This window comes from Microcaecilia unicolor, chromosome 3, assembly GCF_901765095.1.
Source record: "Microcaecilia unicolor chromosome 3, aMicUni1.1, whole genome shotgun sequence".
Lineage (NCBI taxonomy): Eukaryota > Metazoa > Chordata > Amphibia > Gymnophiona > Siphonopidae > Microcaecilia > Microcaecilia unicolor.
This window is the reverse complement of record NC_044033.1, coordinates 394249488-394271938: the sequence shown is the minus strand read 5'-3', so window position 1 is coordinate 394271938 and position 22451 is coordinate 394249488. Positions and strand designations below refer to the sequence as shown.

Genomic DNA, 22451 nt, shown 5'->3' with positions numbered 1-22451 from the left:
AAAGGTGCATGTCCACAAACTGCCGCCTCTGGCACTGAAAAGGCTCTTCCTGCCCTGCTCCTGGGGTTCTACCCATCCACAGCACGCCTCACAGTTACTGCTTTTACTAACAGAAACCACTCCTTGGTTCGGTCATAGATTATTGGGCCTGATCAGGATACCCCCTTTCCTCACAGGTCCTGGATGGGGTGAAGGCATTCAAAGACCATGTGCTCACTAATCCCATAACTTTTATAACCTTCCAATTCCACCCCCCTATAACATCCTGTCACCTATTCTCTCTTAAAACTCCCTCTGGGCTGGGCTCTTCCCCCTCCCAACTCATGCTGCTCTCCCTCCCCCCCAGTGAATCTGGAGAGTTCTACACCATAGAGAATGACACGGGGACAAAATTTGTCCCCATCCCTGTGGGTTCTTTCTCCATCCACACCCCATCCCCATAGGCCCTGTCTCCATCCCTGTCCCGTTCCTGCAGGCCCTGTCTCCATCCCTGCCCCGTCCCCGCAGGTTCTGTCCCCGTCCCATCCCTGTGAGCTTTGTTCTCATCTGCAGAAGCCTCGTACATTTATGATTTTATATTAAAATCTTTTTATTAAAGTAAAAAAAGAAACAATATGCTGTGCAACTGTTGTGTATAAATTACAAATAGAAAACAATAATAACAATGAGCAGCTATAATAACACTCCCACCCTCTACCCTTCCAACCTCCAAAATAGCTGGCTTCTACATCCCCAAGAAATCCTAATCCACCCTGTTAAAATGTCCAGGGGTACCAAATACAACCCATTCTGTATGCCCTAGAGGGGAAAAATATGCCCTATGATGCACTGTTATGATTTTTTAATTTGTAGATAAATAAGAAGTCATCAACAGTCTCAGGATTCAGTCTAGTTCTCCTGTCTTTCACAGTCCCTCCTGCAATAGAAGATGTCTTCTTAGAAGATGTGCTGGTAGTGGGATGTACAGGATCCCTCATGCAAATTTTGCTAGCTGTGGCCAGCATGTTTGCTTGTTTTTCTAAAAAATAAAAATATTGTCGTCTGCATCAATCAAACATAAATAACAGTCCCATTCATTAACTGGCTTCAAAGTAAAAAAGGGATGTCTTTGTTTTGTTCCATTATCGCTGAAAGACATCCATATGTTAGGAACACCCAAGACCCACCTTGAACACACCCCTGGCACAACCCCTTGAGATTTGGACATTACTTCTGACGGACTGCAGTTGGAGACATCCAAAATCGGGTTTCGATTATACCGATTTGGACGTCCCTGGGAGATGGATGTCCATGTTCTGATTTATGTCGAAAGATGGACGTGCATCTCTTTCGAAAATGAGCCTGAGTGTATCTGAGTTTCTAGAGTAGGCTATCCTTAAGATTATGTAGCAAAAACTGGGTGCGTTTGCATAATGTCCCTATTCTTTTTTAATAATGATGAATACTGTACTCCAACGGTCTGTGTTTTTATAATCATCGACCGTGTCCTGACCATTTGACATCATTAAAATGATGTCACTATTGTTTGACTGGTTCTCTGCTTGACGGTGTTCTGTTTAAATAGTGAGTGCCATTTTGTTCCCTTTTTATATTGAGAACAGACTCATTGAACAGCACAAGTATGTCTTTGCATATTTGCAATAAGTTTTGTTTTTTTCCAGTATGATATTTTGCTGATAGAAGTTTCTTTACAGGCAATTTTACGGCTAGATCTCCAGAAGAAGATGTTTGCGAAACGGGTCCCCGTCGGGACCTTAGCTGATTTAAGGTGGAACTGCGTAGTGAGTTTGAAGATCCTCACTGCTTGAAGATTGGATTTTCCCTATTGTTGGATTATGAGCCAAGATGTTTGAGTGCTGTGATGTTTTCACGCAGAGGAAAGTAACACTGTAAGTTAAGTGTGTCTTTTGTTTTTTTTGGATACACTGTGTTTATTCGGTGGACATTATTAAAGAGATTAGAGATTTTTTGATATTATTAAAGAAATTAGTAATCATTTGGAGGTTTTTCAGATCTATGATTACTTTTTAACCGACTACAAGTTTTAAGTGGTCATACTTAAGATTTATGCTTTAACATTATCTGTATCGGTCTTTATGACTGTATCGGTCTTTATGACATCTTTTCCTCCATGTTTTTGAATATTGCTATTTATGAGAGTTTCCTGCATTTCTATAAAACTCACCATTTTTCTTTTTAAATTTAGACTGTTTGTAATATGGTGAAATTGATCTAACTTGTTTTTGTTTTTGAGGTCTTGTATCCATTATCTTCAATTCAGAAAGTACCTAAAATCTTTTTTTTATTTTGTAAGGCAGGTCTAGCTGATGTTTAGTTTTAATAACTTGTAGCTTCTGGACTGATTGGTCCAGCTCTTGTTTACGGTAATCCGTCTTTGAACTGAATAGGTATAGGCAGAATAAAAGAAAGCCGGTATAACATAACATTTCTGCCAACCTCATCCTGATACATTATAGGGCCTGCAGCACTGGAATTTAATCGATAGAGTCAGGGGTCTCAAATACCACACTGCTTTGGGATGTAAATTTAAAACCAGGAAAGGCCAAAATGTCTCTCTCCTGGAATGGGGTAACTTGGCCGCTCTGGTTTACACAACAAAGTTACTCACCTGTAGCAGGTGCTCTCTGAGGACAGCAGACCAAGTATTCTCACAGCTGAGTGACATCATCCGATAGAGCCTGGTGCGGTCTCTGATTAGTGAAAATAATTAGAACTTTCTAGCATTGTCCCACTGCGTATGCGCTGGTGCTTTTCCACCTGATGCATGAGTGCAGGTTCCTCAATCATTTTTAAAAAGCTAAAGGTGGGAGGTTATGTGAGTTGGCCTGCTGTCCTCAGAGACCACCTGCTATAGATGAGTAAATCTACGAGGACAAGCAGACTGTTGTATTCTCATAGCTGGGAATCTCTAGCTAACAGGTTCACCGAAAACAATTCTAGGACAATAGAGACTTGAAACACTGAGGCCTCAAAGTCAATTAATCTGAAACTATTTACACATTAGCTGTGAAGGTGCAGCCTGGAACTAAAGAAAACTGGGCCTAGGAGGGTTGAGTTGAATTCTAAATACCGAACAAACTCTTCAGGACTGCCTGCCCGAACTGGCTGTCACGTCGGGAATCCTGCTCAAGGAAGTAATGAGATGTGAATGTGTGTGAGATGTGTGGCTTTCTTTTATTCTGCCTATACCTATTCAGTTCAAAGACGGATTACCGTAAACAAGAGCTGGACCAATCAGTCCAGAAGCTACAAGTTATTAAAACTAAACATCAGATAGACCTGCCTTACAAAATAAAAAAAAGATTTTAGGTACTTTCTGAATGGTATAGACACATGACCACATTGCAGCTTTGCAAATCTCCTCTATGGAGGCTGCCCTCAAGTAGGCTACCTACGTAGACATGGCTATGACATTATGAGCCTTGTCACGAGTCAAGCTCCAGTCAGCCCAGCCTGGGCATAAGTAAAGGAGATGCAATCTGCTAGCCAGTTGGAAATTGTGTGTTTGCCAATGAGTATCCCCATCTAGTTTGGGTCAAAAGAAACAAAAAGCTCTTTGTAATGAGGTCAGCAACCTCTTCCACCTTGTCCCACAAAAGGTTGTCTCCTTGGCAAGGGATGCCTGCCACATTTTCTTGGCCCACTGGTTCTAGGTATGAGATGTGCAGCCATGATAGTCTGTGCATGCCAATGTCTATACTATGCTACAGGCTTATAGCCCGCCAAATCCATTAAAAAGGTGCAAGGTGGATAACAGAAAACCCAAGGATAACAATTCATGCAAGTACAAAAAGAAAAAACATAACTTATGTATAACTGTACAAATCAATCTCCTAACTTCACAAAACATACTTTGTAAAAAGATAAGTTTTCAGTTTTTTTCGAAACAAGAAATAAGAAAAGGAAGAAAGAATATCCTGTGGAAGAAGATTATAAATTCTAATCGCATGGAAAACTAAAGATATGCCATATAGTGATCTATATTTCACACCTTTCAAATATGGTAGCTGCAAAATAAGACAATCCATACTTAAAAGAAGTACCTGACAAAGAAAATAATAAAAGTGTGCAGTGGCAGCCAAAAAAGCAAACAGGTTGCTAGGAATTATTAGGAAAGGGATGCTAAATAAGATCAAGAATATAATACCTCTGTATCGCTCCATGGTGCGACCTCACCTTGAGTATTGCATTCAGTTCTGGTTGCTGTACCTCAAAAAAGATTTAGCGGAATTAGAAAAGGTTCAAAGAACAGCGACCAAAATGATAAAGGGAATGGAACTCCTCTCATATGAGAAAAGGCTAAAGAGGTTAGCGCTCTTCAAGCTGGAAAACAGATAACTGAGGGGAGATATGATTGAGGTCTACAAAATGAGTGGTGTAGAACGAGAAGAGGTGAATTGATTTTTTATTCTTTCAAAAAGTACAAAGACTAGCAGACACGCAATTAAGTTACATGGAAATACTTTAAAAACAAACAGGAGGAAATATTTTTTCACTTAACGAATAGGTAGCTCTGGAATTCGTTGCCAGAGGATGTGGTAACAGCAGTTAGCATATCTAGGTTTAAAAAAGGTTTGAACAAGTTCCTGGAAGAAAAGGCCATAGTCTGCTATTGAGACAGACATGGGAAAGCTATTGCTTGCCCTGGGATCGGTAGCATGAAATGTTGCTACTATTCGGGTTACTGCCAGGTACTTGTGACCTGAATTGGCCACTGTTAGAAACAGGATACTGGGCTGGATGGACCATTGGTATGACCCAGTATGGCTATTTTTATGTTCAACATACAGAATACTGTAAGTTATATGTGTCTCTGCTGCATTTAGGTGCCTGTACCTATGACAGCTCTATAGGTGATGTAACTGCAGGCACTCTATAGGTGATGTTAGCATGCCAAAACCAGGTTATGCTACTATTCTCTAACCTGGGTGCCTAGCTTCCATTATGGAATGGAGGTGCCCATCTACAGAATTACCTTCTAATTTTTAAAACTGCAGTTGATATACGCTGTTTATATGGCATTAATAGTATGTACTAAAACCCACATTAAACACCTAATGTGGGTTAGTAAATAGGTCCCTTAGTAATTAAACAATCCCTTTTTTTGGAGATTTCTTGTGTCTAAAGACAATCAGGCAGGTGGACATCAAACTTTTTTTCATATAATTCTTTCCAACATTTCATATACTGGAAAGCATAAAAAGGCAGATTAGTTTAACATCACTCAGCTTCCCACTCAGACACTTACTTGTATAAGAATAAAATTAAAAATGCCCACTCATAACACATATGCTCACAATTCTCTCAGCATAATATACATACACATACAGATCACTAATGGTCTTCAGGTTTCTGTTAACACTGCAATATAAACTGGATCAACTGTGTTGACAAAAAGTGAAGTATAAACAAGGGGCTTTGGTGCTGAAATGTATATTAGGCAAACAGATGGCACACCTTAAAGAGTGTGGAGCTTCTTTAAAACCTAAGTCAATAGGTATTAGGTGTGAAATGTTAGCTGACAAGTGAAGAAGAAATTTACTGTCACACCTTGGGATGGAAGCTACATTCTAATCCTTTATAAAAGCTGATATGGTACATAAATATTCAGTGTTAAACTTGTTCTGCTGGTCTCAATTAACAGAATCATCAGCCTGGAGTATGATGGAAAATAAAGTTGCCCCATGCTCCAGTAATTACCACACCTGAAAAAAGCAGAGCTGTAAACCATCCTGTTTTACCAGTGGCTTCATTTTTCTCTTATTTCTGAAGTCAGTCTTTATGAGACAACTGTATCCTTTATTCTGGCAGGCAACCTTTGCATCAAACTAGTTCAAAGTCTGGTTTGCTGAATTTTTACAAGAAAAAGTATTCTGGTGGAAAACAAGCATGAAAATCACTTACCGGGTGGATCCACCTTATGCCAAGGAACAGAACAATAAACATGGTTTGAACAGACCTCACAGAATGCTTCTGCTACTTGATGGATATGTTCAATGACTACTGATTTTTATGTTTGCTTATGAGCAAGTTAACATTTTTAAATCACCAGCATTCAGTCAGGCAGATTCTCACTTGAATGAAGAGGGATCTGTTTTACTAAGGGTTTTCTCTCATTCTTGTCTATGAGAGAAAAAACACACTTAGCAAATCAAGACCCTAGGTCTTTTAATGCACCATCATTTATTTAGATTTTGCTCACACCTTTTTCAGTAGTAGCTCAAGGTGAGTTACATGCAGGTACACTGGATATTTCTTTGTGCCAGGAGGGCTCACAATCTAAGTTTGTACTTGAGGCAATGGAGGGTTAAGTGACTTACCCAAGATCACAAGGAGCAGCAGTGGAATTTGAGCCTGCCACCTCTGGATTTCAAGACCTGGTGCTCTAACCACTAGGCCACTCCTCTACTCATTGTGATACATTGCTCCATTTTTACCTCAGTCATTCCAAAGATCAGTCTCTTGCCACATTGAAAGCAGCACTTAGAGGCATCTGTCTGAGAGATGGACATAGAACAGAAGCACAACTAATAATTTAGGGCAGGATAGTATTTAGGGCAGGTAGTAGCAGGAAGTAAGAAAGAGGGCACTTTCACACCCACTGCTCCTCCTTCCAAGCTGTGTACTTCTCTTCTCCAGTAGTAAAAGAATACATCTGAAGGCACCACAGTGTACCTGCAGTTTGCATACTTCATGGCAACAGGTTATTGTAGAACCCAGTGGTGTACCTAGTGTATCTGATACCCAGGGTGGATCTTAAACACCCCCTCCTCTATTCAACAAAACTGAACAAATTATAATAATGACCAGAAAAGAAACACAGAGAGCAAGACCAACTAAAGATTTTTGCTTTTTTCAGGGAGAAGTATTTTATCATTGACATTGTTTATACTTTCTGCCACTTGGTGATAATAAAATGCCAAGGGGATTCAGTAAACATTATTTATTATTATTTATTTATATTTTGCTAACACCTTTTTCAGTAGTAGCGCAAGGTGAGTTACATTCAGATACACTGGATATGTCTCTGTTTCTGGAGAGCTCACAATCTAATTTTGTACCTGAGGCAATTATTTATTTATTTATTATTACATTTGTACCCCGCACTTTCCCACAGAAGCAGGTACAATGCGGCTTACATAATAAACAGAATTACAATTATTAGATTCATTAAGAATATTACGAACTATAATGTAACATAATAATAGAATGCTTTGAGTATGTGTGAATTAACATGGGAAGGAGTAATGAAGATAGATAAGGAAATAGGGATGGGTATGATGAAGGAAGGATGGGGAAGGGAAGACTAGGATAGTAGGGAGTATCTAGGGTGACATGGAGGGGCACAATTGAACATCGCCGGCAAAATAGATCGCCGGCGATCTATTTTGGCGGCGGCGCAACAGCTGGCCGGAACCGTATTATCGAAAAAGATGGTCGGCCATCTTTTTTTTCAATAATATGGTTTACCCCGGCCAAATGCCAGAGTTCGCCGGGTTTCAGATTGCCGGTTTTGTTTGTCAGCGATAATGGAAAAAAATGTCGGCCATCTCAAACCCGGCAAAATCCAAGGCATTTGGTCATGGGAGGAGCCAGCATTTGTAGTGCACTGGTCCCCCTGACATGTCAGGACACCAACCGGGCACCCTAGGGGGCACTTCTAAAAATGTTTTAAAAATACACAAATAGCTCCCAGGTGCATAGCTCCCTTACCTTGGGTGCTGAGCCCCCCAAATCCCCCCCAAACCCACTCCCCACAACTCTACACCATTACCATAGCCCTTATGGGTGAAGGGGGCACATACATGTGGGTACAGTGGGTTTTGGGGGGTGGTTTGGCGGGCTCAACACTTAGCACCACAAGTTTAATAGGTAGGGGGGGATGGACCTGGGTCTGCCTGCCTGAAGTGCACTGCACCCATTAAAACCTGTTCCAGGGACCTGCATACTGCTGTCAGGGAGCTGGGTATGACATTTGAGGCTGGCATACAGGCTGGTAAAAAAAGGTTTTTATTTTTATTTTTTTAGTGTGGGAGGGGGTTGGTGATCACTGGGGGACTACGGGGAGGCCATCCCCCATTCCCTCCGGTGGTCATCTGGTCAGTTGGGGCACCTTTCTGAGACTTGGTCGTGAAAATACAAGGACCAAGTAAACCCGGCAAAATACTGATTAACGCCGCTTTTTTTTCCCATTATCCACGAAAGCCGGCCATCTGGTAGCCACGCCCATGCCCGCCCATGTCCCACCTTCGCTACACCGCCGTCATACCCCCTTGAACTTTCACTGGTGCGGCGACGGGAAAGCAGCGATGGTGTCAAAAAAGCCGCTTTCGATTATACCGATTTTGCCACTTTTGAGAGATCGCCGGCCATCTCCCGATTTATGTCGGAAGATTGCCGGTGATCACTTTCGAAAATAAGCCTGATGGTTAATATATAGACATCGTCATAATAATAGAAATGTGTAGGGTTAGGTCGGGTTGTTTGGGTAAGCTAGCTTAAAGAGATGGGTTTTCAACATTTTCCTAAAAGGTAAATGGCCATTAATCGCTCTGATGGTTCTTGGTAATGCGTTCCAAAGCTGGCTGCCCAGAAAGGAAAAGCTGGATGCATAGATTGTTTTGTATTTGATTCCTTTGCAATTGGGAAGGTGTAAATTAAGGTAAGTACGTGAAGACACTGAGCTGTTTCTGATAGGAAGGTCGATAAGGTTATTCATGTAACTAGTGGATTCTCTGTGAATGATCTTGTGAATCAGAGTATGTACTTTGAAGGTTATTCTTTCCCTGATGGGGAGCCAGTGAAGCTTCTTCCGTAGAGGTGTTGGACTATCGAATTTGGATTTGCCAAAGATAAGTCTGGCCGCAGTGTTCTGGGAAGTCTGCAGTTTCTTCAGGATTAGGGCCTTTCATCCAGTAAAGACACTGTTGCAATAGTCCACATGGGTCAGTTCTGTGGACTGTACTAGGTTCCCCAAGGTATCCAGGGAAAGATATGCTTTCACTCGTTTTAGCATCCACATCATGTTAAACATTTTCTTCATGATGGAATTGGCATGATTTTCAAATGATAAGTGGTTGTCAATCGTTACTCCCAGGATTTTTAGGTTGTCAGATATGGAGAGTGTAACGCCGGGGATGCTGAGAGTAGTCGGGAGGGGTGGAGAGTATTGAGATGAGAGAATTAGGCACTGAGTTTTTTCTTTATTTAATTTCATCTTAAAGGCATTGGCCCAAGAGGTTAGGGTAGACACACCAGTAATTATTTTGTCAGAGATTTCATTTAAACTTGATTTGAAAGGGATAAATATGGTGACGTCATCCGCGTAGATGAAAAGGTTAAGGTCATGTTTGGACAGTGATCTGGCCAGGGGAATCATTATGAAGTTGAAAAGTATCGGGGAGAGCAGAGATCCCTGAAGTACTCTGCAATCAGATGACCATGGGGATGATATATTTGTAATCCCTTTAACCTGATAGGATCTAGTTGTAATAAAGCCCTTTATCCAGTTGGTAACATTGCCGTCAATCCCAAGCTTGTCCAAAAGTTTAGTTAGGATAGTATGGTCTACCATGTCAAATGCACTTGATAAGGCAATGGATGGTTAAGTGACTTGCTCAAGATCACAAGGAACAGCAGTGTGATTTGAACTAGCCACCTCTGGATATCAACACTGGTGCTCTAACCACTAGACCACTCCTCCACTCCAATGTGCCAAACAGTTCAACACCATAAAGCATCAATACATCTATTGAGAAATCTGAACAAGCCAAATTACTTCTGTTAGCATGAATTTTCTTTTAGTTATCTGAATACCTGGTCCCGGTCACACAAACAGAACACAGATACCAAATACAGAATAAATGACCACAAACTAGAAATAAAAATATGTAGACAGAAATTAAACTGAAAACTCAAGAAGCTAGCCTTGCATGTAGCACAATACAAGAGAAATAGATGCATTTCCTTCTCTGCTGTACACAATATAAAGATAGCAGGTGTTTGGGGAGGGGGAGCAGTGCAACAAGGCCAACTGCCCTTGACCCTCTAGCCAAAGAGGGTCCAAAGCCTGTCTGAACTTGAAGAATGCACAGCTTGGTAGTGGGCTTTGGGGTACCCTTCCATTCCCAAATTTCAGCCCTGGACCCAACCATGTCCAATACCAGCTCTGATAGATGTACTTTCAAAAAACTGATATATTTTAATTACTAAACAGAAAATAAAATTATTTTTATACCTTTATTGTCTGGTCATTTTATTTTAATTGTATTGGTCCAGAAGCGGTGCTGTGAGGACTTCCAGAGCAGGACAGAACTTCAATGGTAAGTTATTTGATGAAATTGCATTTAAACTCACTTAACCAGACAGTGCTGCTGAATATTCCCTGAGACTGCCCAAATAAAAAGTGGGCAGAACAAGGGCGACACTGGGGAAAAGCCCCAGGTTATGCGGGTGTCGGCAATATTCAGTGCCGGCACCTGCATAGCTAAGTGGCTTCATTTAAGACAGCTCAAGACCTGTCCTAAGTAAAGCCACTTAGCTATGCACGTGTCAGCTCTGAATATCAGGCTGGCACCCACATAACTTTTTTTTAAAATGAAAAAGTCAGGGGAGGAGTCAAGATGGCGACTGCAGCACAATGTGGAGCTCCACAAAGCTGAGATTACAATGTAAAAAGAAGGGAGAAACTGAGGGTTTTTCCTTCAGAGCCCCAACCGGACCCTTCTTCTCTTCAGAAAGGTCCGATAGATATTTTTGTGGTGCGTGGAGTATCTGAATCCCAGAGATTTGGGGAGTCGCTGGCTGCCTCTATACTATTGGCAGGAGGAATGGCATCAGGCTTCAGCTCAAAACTTTCTTTGACCCTCAATATGCAGTCACCTCCACGTCAGCCGCTAATGGCAAGTCTCGAGGGTTCAGAGACAGACATTCAGCAGTTCCAGTTGGAAGCGTCTGCATCTTGGATGTGTGTATATAAATAGTTCACTTCTAGTTCATCCAGCTGCTGTGACGGTGTTGGATGTGGTCGATATGGGGACTGGGAAGGAGACCAAGAATGCTGATGTCAAAGGTGGTTCGTTGAAGGTAAAACTGTTTGCGATATAGCTGCAGAAGCCATCTACTTTCACTTTGGGGATTGATATGGACTGCAGTTTCTGAATTGGGTAAGGCGCTTTCTGCACAGTTTGCCTTAATGCACATTACTGTTCAAATTAATTCTACTGAAATATCTACAGTTCAAAATCAAGTTACTCAAGTGACTCAATTGTTACGGTAACATAATGATATGATTAAGAATGTTCAGATGGTAAATTCTGCTGCTATGAAAGAGAATATGGTATTAAGGAGGAAAGTCTAAAATCTTCAGAATTCTGTTAGATATTCGATATTTAAATGGCCAGGAGCTGTTCCTAGCCAGTTAAATAGCGCTGAATATTGGCCAGAAAGTGAATGCGCTGAGGAGAGATCAAAACTGCGACCTCTCTTCTCCATGGAAAGATGAAGCCTGCTGGTCCCAAGCTCGCACGTTAGGTGGGAAGGCACCTGTGCATGTGCAATGAGATGCTGCCAAACGCCTCTTAAAGAGACAGAGCAGTGGGCAGCATCTGCATTGGGTTCCGTCGGATGATGTCACCCATTTGTGAGATGATATGGCCTGCTTGTCCTCAGAGAAAGCCTATTCTATAATGGCATCTGGGTAACCAGATTCAATTACAGAACACTAGCGTGATCCAGCATTGACACACCTAAAATTTAGGTGCCTGCAGATTCACCAGCTATAGGGGTAACAGCAGGCACCTAAATGAAGTAAGGGTAATCGTAACTTACAGTATTCTGTAAATTGCATGCATGAGTGGCAGAATTGACCATCTTCTTCCCATGCTCTACCCATCTGAATGACTCCCTTGCACTTACATGCTCTGCCACTTATGCACACTCTTACAGAATGGCGATTAGTGGTTTTGCTGTCACTTATGCGCCTAAGTGTACACTTATCTATGAAAGTGCTGGTATCCTGTACATTTAAATGCACAAGTGGCTTGTAAATTCGGGTGCCCAGGTATAGAATTGCCTTTTCTAATCTATTTGGGTCAAAAGAAACAAACAATTGGGTGGACTTTCTAAGGGTTTTAGTCCACTCCAAATAGGTGGCCAAGGCTTTCTTGAAATGCAATGTATGCAGTATGCTTTTTCCTTGGTGGGCGTGAGGTCTTGAAAAAATGTTGGCAGGATGAGAGGTTGGTTCAGATGGAAATTCAACACTACCTTAGCAAGGAACTTAGAATGAGTGCACAAAACCACTCTATTGCTGAAGAATTTTGTGTAAGGTGGATTAATTACTAGATCCTGGAGCTTATTCACTTTGGGTGCTGAAGTCACCCCACCAAAAACAGAACTTGCCAAGTCAGGTACTTCAGTTCACAGGCATCAAAGCAGGACAAAGGGAGATTTAATCAGCTGGATTAATATGACATTGAGGTCCTGTAGCACAGTAGAAGGTTTAATGAGGGACTTCAATAGAAGAAGGTTTAATGAGGGACTTCAATAGAAGCAAACCCCACATAAATCAAACAAGATTATACAGAGATAGCTTGTCCTTCTACATGATGGTGAAGTGCCTATTGCCCTCAGGTGTGCCTTAATACAGTTGGTCTTTAAATCTAAGTCTGACAAAAATAGAGGGTATTCAAGCAGTTTTCATTAGGGCCAGGAAAAGGGAGCTAGGGCTTTTCTGTACCTCCAAACAGCATCCTCTACTTAAATCTATAATGCCTTTCACTGGAATCTCTATTGAAAGCCAATAATACTCCAAACACATTGTCAGGAAAGTTCAAAGAACCTATTGTTGTTCTCTCAGTATTAAACCTGTGAGGATGAGTGACGATGTTGGGATGCAACTGAGACCCTTGAGCTTGTATGATCAGTGATGGAGAATTCTCCAGTTTTATGTTGCCTCATATGAAAAGATCCTGAAGAACTAATGTGGGGCAGTGAGAAATCATGGTTCCCTAGTCCCATCTGAGGTTCTGGAGAGTTCTTCCTATGAGAGATATTGGAGGATATACATACAGAAGACCCTCTCCCCTATGTAGGAGGAAGGCATCTGAAATAGTTTGCTATGTGTCCCTATCTTGGAGCATAACTCACTCTTTCCTAATAATGGAACCACCACACACGTGTAAGCTAATGTATATGTGCACCCTATCGAGAAAAGAGTACGCCCTCTTTCCTCACAGTTCACACTCGACTGCACACCATAATTAGAAACTGACAAAAGAACAAAATGGCCAAACAAAAATGAATAAAATGAAAAACAAATATGTTCTGCCTCCCCATTCCTGCTTAGGCAGACATCCAAATATGGAAATGCATGCGTTCCCAGTCTATGTAGATATGCTGTTATGATCACAAGTCATTTTGAGCCCCTTTTACTAAAACATAGCACGCACTTACAGAAGGTAAAATTATGTATCATACCTGATAATTTTCTTTCCATTAATCATAGCTGATCAATCCATAGACTGGTGGGTTGTGTCCATCTACCAGCAGGTGGAGATAGAGAGCAAACTTTTGCCTCCCTATATGTGGTCATGTGCTGCCGGAAACTCCTCAGTATGTCGATATCAAAGCTCCATCCGCAGGACTCAGCACTTAGAGAATTACACCCACGAAGGGACACTCTGCCCAGCTCACCACCGCCAAAACGGGGGAGGGGAATTAACCCAGCTCATCCCCACACAAGTGGGGGAGGGGAATCCGTCCAGCTCATCCCCGCGGAGCGGGGGAGGGACACCACACCCGCCGATGCGGGGGGGATCTGGCTTATCCTGCAACCGCAACCGCGGGAGGAGCTGACTGACCCTAACACCGCCGAAGCGGGAGGGGTACAAAGCTGCCCTACAGCCGCACGAAGCGGGAGGGAGTGCCGGCAGAATTTAAATCTCAATCCAGCCCCGTAAAACGGAGGGGAGAGGAATGCAGCAGCTCACTGTAACACAAACTCGTCTCAACTCTTGAAGAATCCAAGTGAAAAAACTTGAACACGAAGTCTTTCTAAAGTAACTGAAGACTAAACTTGAACCTGAAATGCAACCAGAATAAAAACAGTACAGATATCTGGGAGGGGCTATGGATTGATCAGCTATGATTAATGGAAAGAAAATTATCAGGTATGATACATAATTTTACCTTCCATATCATCATGCTGATCAATCCATAGACTGGTGGGATGTACCGAAGCAGTACTCACCCAGGGCGGGACATTGAAATCCCTGACCTCAACACTGAAGCTCCAAACCGGGCCTCCGCCCGTGCAGCCACAGTCAAGCGGTAATGCTTGGAGAATGTATGAGCCGAAGCCCAAGTTGCCGCCTTGCATATCTCTTCCAAGGAGACGGACCCGGCCTCTGCCATCGAGGCCGCCTGAGCTCTAGTGGAGTGAGCCTTCAGCTGGATAGGCGGCACCTTCCCCGCGGCCACATAAGCCGCTGCAATGGCTTCCTTGACCCATCTTGCCACTGTAGGCTTAGCAGCCTGCAGACCCTTACGAGGACCTGCAAACAGGACAAACAGATGATCCGATTTCCGGAACTCATTGGTCACTTCCAAATATCTGATGATGACTCGTCTCACATCCAGATATTTAAGAGCAGAGTACTCCTCTGGGTAGTCCTCCCTTCGAAAGGAAGGGAGACAGAGCTGCTGATTCACATGGAAGCGAGAAACAATCTTGGGCAGGAAGGAAGGCACTGTGCGAATAGTCACTCCTGCCTCAGTGAACTGCAGAAAGGGCTCTCGACATGAGAGCGCCTGGAGCTCGGAAACTCTTCTGGCTGAAGTGATAGCCACCAAAAAGACTGCTTTCAACGTCAGGTCTTTCAGAGATGCCCTCGACAAGGGTTCAAAAGGCGGCTTCTGCAATGCTCTTAGCACCAGGTTGAGATTCCACGCAGGCACCACTGAGTGCAGAGGAGGGCGCAGGTGATTAACTCCCTTGAGAAAGCGCACCACATCTGGCTGCGACGCCAGGGAAGCACCCTTCAGGCAGCCCCTGAAGCAAGCCAGAGCCGCTACCTGGACTTTAAGGGAACTGAGCGACAGGCCTTTCTCCAGACCTTCTTGCAGGAACGCCAACACTGAAGAAATTGGAGCAGTGAAGGGAGAAAGTGAGCCTGCTTCACACCACGCTGCAAATATACGCCAAACCCTGGCGTAAGCAGTAGAAGTAGAGCGCTTCCTCGCTCTCAGCATAGTGGCGATGACCTTGTCTGAGAAGCCCTTCTTTCTCAGACGCTGCCGCTCAATAGCCAGGCCGTAAGACCAAAGGGGGAGGGATCCTCCATCACCACGGGACCCTGATGTAACAGGCCCTGCTCCACTGGCAGCCGCAGAGGATCGTCGACTGAGAGCCTGATCAAGTCCGCATACCAGGGACGTCTGGGCCAATCCGGACCCACCAGGATTACCCTGCCGGGATGCTTTGCCACCCGGTCTAGCACCCTGCCCAACATGGGCCAGGGTGGGAACACATAGAGAAGCTCTTGAGTCGGCCACTGTTGGAGAAGAGCATCTACTCCCAGGGATCGAGGGTCCCGTCCTCTGCTGAAAAAGCGCGGCACTTGGCAATTGGCCGATGACGCCATCAGATCTAGGCTCGGCTGGCCCCAGCGCTTCGTGATGTCCAAGAACGCCTGAGCAGATAGCTGCCACTCTCCGGGCTCCAAGGTATGGCGACTGAGAAAGTCCGCCTTGACATTCATGACTCCGGCAATGTGGGCCGCTGACAGCTGCTCCAGGTTCGCTTCTGCCCACTGGCATAGATTCATAGCCTCCTTGGCTAGAGGGGCGCTCTTGGTACCTCCCTGGCGGTTGACATAGGCCACAGCCGTGGCATTGTTCGACAGGACCCGTACCGGCTTCAACACCAGTACCGGGATGAACTCCAAAAGCGCCAACCGAATGGCTCTGAGTTCCAGGAGGTTGATAGACCACTTTGCCTCTGCAGGAGACCAGAGCCCCTGCGCTGTCCTTCCCAAGCAGTGGGCTCCCCAGCCCGACAAAGAGGCGTCTGTCGTGACGACAATCCACTCCGGGGTCACCAGAGGCATTCCCGCAGACAACTTGTCTGTCTGCATCCACCAGCTCAGCGCCTTGCGCACTGCTGGGTCCAAGGGAAGGCGCACAGCATAATCCTCCGACATCGGAGTCCAGCGCTGCAGCAGAGATTGTTGTAGTGGTCTCATATGAGCCCTGGCCCAGGGCACTACTTCCATCGTGGCCGTCATAGAGCCCAACAGCTGCACATAGTCCCAAGCCCGAAGAGGAGAGGCTACTAGGAACTGGTCCACCTGAGCCTGAAGCTTGACAATCCGATTGTCTGGCAGGAACACTCTGCCCACTTGGGTGTCGAATCGAACTCCCAGATACTCCAGGGACTGAGTCGGGCGCAGCTGGCTTTTCTCCCAGTTGATGATCCATCCCAGGGAGATCAAAAGAGCAACTACCCGGTCCACAGCTTTGCCGCACTCTGCATAAGAGGGGGCTCGGATCAACCAGTCGTCCAGATAAGGATGGACTTGTACTCCTTCCTTCCGCAGGAAGGCCGCGATGACCACCATTACTTTGGAAAAGGTCCGCGGAGCAGTAGCCAACCCGAACGGGAGGGCTCTGAACTGGAAGTGTCGGCCCAGGACTGCAAAACGCAGAAAGCGTTGATGAGGAGGCCAGATGGGAATATGCAAGTACGCTTCCTTGATGTCCAAGGATGCCAGGTACTCCCCTGCCTTCACTGCCGCTATAACAGAGCGGAGAGTCTCCATGCGAAAGTGCCGCACTTTCAAGGCCCGATTGACCCCTTTGAGGTCGAGGATAGGCCGGACAGAACCTCCTTTCTTTGGTACCACAAAGTAAATGGAGTAACGCCCCTTGCCAAGCTGACTTTCTGGCACCGGAACGACCGCACCCAGGCGGATCAGATTGTCCAAAGTCTGCTGCACTGCCACAGCTTTGACCGGAGACTTGCAGGGAGAGAGTACAAACCCGTCTCTTAAGGGTCGGCAGAACTCTAGCTTGTAGCTTGTAGACGTGCCGAGATCGGTCACGATTTTGTCCAGCTCGACCCCAAAGAGCAGCTTGCCTTTAAAAGGCAATCTAGCGGAACTTCCGGCGGAGCCGAGCGGGAAGATGGCCGCCGACTAGAGGGCTCCGCGACGCCGCGCGAGAGATCTCCTTCTCCCCCCGCCTACTGGGCTCACCCGCGGCAAACAACGATACATAAAGGTCCCGAGAGCACGGAGACGCAGGCGGGTGCCGGCAGAAGTGCCCCGCGGTATCGTGGCCGAATTAATTCCACCGCATGTGCCGCGATTCAAGATGGCGGCCGGAAGACTCCTAGAGCGGGCAGAGGAATGAGCGGCAGCATAACAACGCGGCGGATGGCGGCCTGGTAAGGAAACGGGCCCAGAGGCAGGGAAGATCGATAAATAGAGGAGAGATTGAGAGACATTCCTTTTCTACTGCTCCCTCCCCGATCTGAAGAGGGCTTTAGCCCGGTCCCTTACAATTTCCTTAGCTGAAGGGGGAAATAAGCCAATGCCTTACGCAATAGAGATGCAGTGACATAATAATGACTTGGGTAAATTAAAGAACTCATTGTAACAGCCCCGCAATCTCTAGACAAACCAACTGCATATAAAGGAGAAGAACTGTGTTCAGAGTGATTCTATAATATATGTTGGATAAAGAATCAACTTAAAGAGAGTGTTACCCTGGTCATAATATTCAAACTATCCCTGAAGGTGGAATAGCAGTGCACACGGGGCATAGAAAATCCGGTCCCACAGACATTTTCTGATAAGAACGACAGCTCCATAGTGCAGGTGCACAAAGCACAGTACTGGACGAATCATAGACTGCATGGAGCAATACCTAAAGCCTAAATCTGCCGGCACAACCCGAAGTGGCACCAAATTCGACAAGGGGAAAAACACTCCCCCACCCACAGGAGCGCGAATGGCTGAGGGGAAACTTGAAAAACTAGGGGACTTCTCTGAAAAACAATTGGCCCAAATCACCATGGCAGTGAGTGCTGCACTTAACCCCAGATTTGATTTGCTAGAACGCCAAATGAGTAACATGGAAGCTAACATGGCAGATACAGTGAAGAGGCTGGGAGAAACGGAAAGCAGAATATCCGCTTTGGAAGATACCAGAGCACAGCACACCCAAGATGTAGCCCGGATGACGGAGCAACTCAAGGCACAACAAGACAAGATTGAAGATATGGAGAACAGAGCAAGAAGATGTAACCTGCGCATTGTGGGTCTACCAGAGGCAATTCCAGAGAAAACCTTAGGGCACGTTCTGGAGCAGTGGCTCAAAAAAGAGCTGGCTCTGTCTGATAGCTACGGAGAACTGTGCATCGAAAGGGCCCACAGGCTGGGCCGGTGGCAACAGGGGCAGCAAAGACCCAGATTAGTGATAATCAAAGTTCACAATTACTTGCACAAAGAAGAAATTATGAGGGGCTTCCGTTTAAAAAGAGACACTCTGAGCTATGACGGAAACCAGATAAGAATATTCCAAGACTATTCTGCAGGAGTGCAAGAACAAAGGCGCAGATTTCATCCGCTCTGCACGACACTAGTCAACCGGAAAACAAGATTCTTGCTACTTTATCCAGCTGTTTTAAAGATCCAGCACGAAAATAAATGGCGTTCCTTCCAATCAGTGCAAGAGGCCCAGCAATTTATAGACACTGAATTAAAGGCGCCTGATGAGGCGCCAACTTGACTATGAGAAAAGAGAAATTCAGTTGATGAACCGCATAACCTTTGCAAGTATAGGAGGAAACATGATGATATGATTTACTAAGGTTGTATAAGGCATTTGCTGATGTTACATAGTTAAAGTGATAATATGATATCTGCCAGATAGATAAAACTAATGGTGGAGGAAGTTTATACATGCAAGGGCCATATTAGAATTGATCTAAACAAAAAGGGGGGGGAGCTACCACTTAGGCCGAGAGGAGGAATGGGGGGGGGAGGGGAAATCTCATAGCGGTAACGTGTCACCTGGAAGCAGAGAAGCAACGGTTAGGGTTGGAAGGGAGGGGGGCTCAGGCAACGGGATAAGGGGATGGAGACTTCGAAAGACACAATGTTTTAAGGGGGGAGGGTGCTCCAGAGCTAAAGGAATTGGGTGGCACACACGGGTTAAGCAAAAGGGAAGCATACATAGGAACTGCGTACCAATGGGGAAAGGGAAATGTATGAAGCCACTGGGGAAGGGCTGGGACCCAGGGGCTAAATTATCAGAGAACAAATATTGGAAAATAGCAAACCCACACAGTCACACACTGTAAAATAGTCACTTGGAATGTAGGTGGCGTTACGTCTCCCATTAAAAGGAAAAAGATTCTGGCACATTTAAAACACCTCAATGCAGACATAGCTTGTTTACAGGAAACAAAGTTGACGGCAGCAGAACATGAAAAACTCAAACAGGGATGGATAGGACAGGTGATACATGCATCCGCAGATGGGCGAAGGGGGGGAGTTGCAATATGTATTCATCGCCGACTGGCCTGTAAGGTAGAGAAGATCTTTCATGATCCCAAAGGAAGATTCCTCCTGGTTAAGCTCTGGTTACAAGGGAGGGAGTTATATCTACTGAATTTTTATGCTCCTACCCCTCCTGAGGGCTCCTTTTTTCCAGGGTTGTTGAGGAGGCTGATACCATATGAAGACAAACACCTGATTGTAGCAGGGGATATGAATATTTCCATAGACCCCAGAATGGATTATTCAGGCGAGGGTGGCAGGGGAGTGGAAGGTAGGAGGGGGTCACTGATGTTAAACGAGTTCACTAACTCTCTCTCTGTAGTGGACACATGGCGTAATTTGCATCCGGATCAAAAAGAGTATACACATCGGTCCAGGGCCCATGGGACATGGGGAAGATTAGATTACATATTCATTTCAGCAGCCTTGTTTCATAGTGTAAGGGACACGAAAATAGAGGAGGTTCTGATATCTGATCATAGCCCGGTCTGGTTGGAGCTGGAGGCCCCAGGAGGCTTTCAGCCGTCCAGGCGCTGGAGGTTCCCTGGACACCTGATAAAGGATAAATCTTTTCAAAAATTCTTAACGAAAAAGTGGGAAGAATATGAATTATTCAATAAAGACCACAAATCGAATCCACAGTTGTTTTGGTGTGCAGGAAAGGCGGTGCTGCGGGGGGATCTGATAGCATATGTAGCAAATAAACGGAAAAAGAATGCAGCTAGCCTGTTACAGTTGAATAAGCGGCTGCGGAAAGCCAGGCGTCAGTATATAGAACAAAAGTCCACGGCTGCTAGAGAAGCTTATTTGTCTTTACAGGCCGCGGTAAACTCCCTATTGCATGAAAAAATGTTACAGAATAGAACTTTCCAAAAATATAAGTTCCACCGCTTTGGAAACAGAGTAGGAGGTATGCTGGCCCGGCTAGTTCGGAAGCGGGAGGGAAATAGAACAATATCAGCCTTGAAAGAAAAGACAGGTGACCTTACTAATAACCCAGATAGGATCCTCCAAATATTACAGGAACATTTCAGTGACCTTTACAGGGCCAATAGGCCTGCCACGGAGGTTCATATGAATGACTTCCTCAGTAGGGCAAAAATGCCAAAATTAGGAGAGTCTGAAGTGGCGGGCCTGGAGGCCCCTATCCAAAATAAAGAACTGTTAGACGCAATAAAAGGGCTAAAGTCTTTCTCGGCTCCTGGAGTGGATGGGTATTCAGGAGAATTTTACAAAATACTCCAGCCTCAGTTGCTAGGTCCATTATTTGAATATCACCAGGCGGTAATTCGAGAGGGAAGATTCCCATTGCATGAAAACGTTGCCTCCATATCACTACTGTTGAAGCCGGGGAAATGCGGGGAGGAACCCGAATCCTATAGGCCTATCTCGTTGATTAATGTCGATATCAAACTGCTTGCAAAGATCTTGGCCACACGGCTCAATGCATATCTCCCAAGTGTGATTGAATCTACACAAGTGGGATTCATCCCAAAAAGGCACTCGGTAACACACATTCGAAGAGTCTTACTGGCAATGGCAAAGTGTCGGCATGAGGAGATCCCAGGGATTTTGGTGAGCCTTGATGCCGCCAAGGCTTTTGACAGGGTCGAGTGGACCTTCTTATTTTGTGTTTTAGACTGGATAGGAATTCCGGCAGAAATGAAGCAAATTATAGCTGCCCTATATTCCGGTATGAAAGCCCATGTCACAGCAAATGGAGGGATTTCAGAGGGGTTCCCAATAAGTAGAGGAACACGTCAAGGTTGCCCACTCTCCCCACTGTTGTTTGATCTTACATTAGAACCATTACTACGTTATCTAAATTCAGACCCGGGAATTAGGGGGGTGAGATTAGGGGAACAGGAAGTTCGAGCTTTAGCTTATGCCGATGACGTCCTCCTGGTATTAACTAACCCGCAAGAGTCCTTTGAGGCTGCCTTAACACTGATTAAGGAGTATGGGCAGTTATTAGGGTTTGGCCTTAACCTCTCAAAGTCATGCGCGATGTCCATGGATAGTGACGTTAAATTAAATTGGCAAGGAGAGGCTTTGCTGAGATGGGAGACAACAAAAATGAAATATTTAGGAGTGTATATAACCAGAGATGGGGCCTCCCTATATAAAGAAAACATAGGTCCGCTGATGGAGATGACTAAAAATAAGTTGTTTATGTGGAGGGAATTACCACTTACAATATGGGGTAGAATAGCGCTGTTTAATATGATGGTAGCACCCAAGTGGCTATACGTCTTTCAGCAATTACCGTTGTTTTTGAAACGAAAAGATGAAAAGTCTTTACAACGTTTACTACAAAAGTACCTTTGGCAAGGGAAGAAACCGAGAATTCCATATCATCTGATGACAGGCCCAAGGGAGGGGGGTGGCATGGGACTTATGAACATTAAATTTTTGGCTATCGCAAGTTCCATGAGACACATAAATGATTGGTATCGAGGGACCTCTGGGTTTTCCATTACGCCAGTGGAGACGCAGATGTTCCCAAACATACACTTTAGTCATCTGCTTCATTCTGGGACGCCATTGCCCACTGGAGCATCCAGGAGGCATCCCCTACTGAAGGCCCTCAGGGAAACATGGAGATGGGTGTGTAGACGTTATCACTTCTCTGCCCGTACATCCCCCTGGCTGTCCATATGCGATAACCCAGCGTTTCCCCCGGGACAAGGGGTTAGTGTTTTTAGTAGGTGGGCGCAAAAAGGGATAATATACCTGGCACACATAGTCACGGAACAGGGGAAAATTCTCTCATACCTAGAGCTTCAGACTCGATTTAGGATCCCCCCGACATATCAATTTGCATATTGTCAGCTGCGACACTATGTTGCTTCCCTAGAGTGGACT

General features: G+C 44.9%; 1 protein-coding gene across 1 annotated transcript in view; it reads right to left on the bottom strand.

Annotated features, from left to right (window-relative positions):
• The window catches only part of C3H8orf74 (chromosome 3 C8orf74 homolog), an 85155-nt gene that overhangs the window by 33362 nt on the left and 29342 nt on the right, over nucleotides 1–22451 (bottom strand). The window lies entirely within an intron of this gene.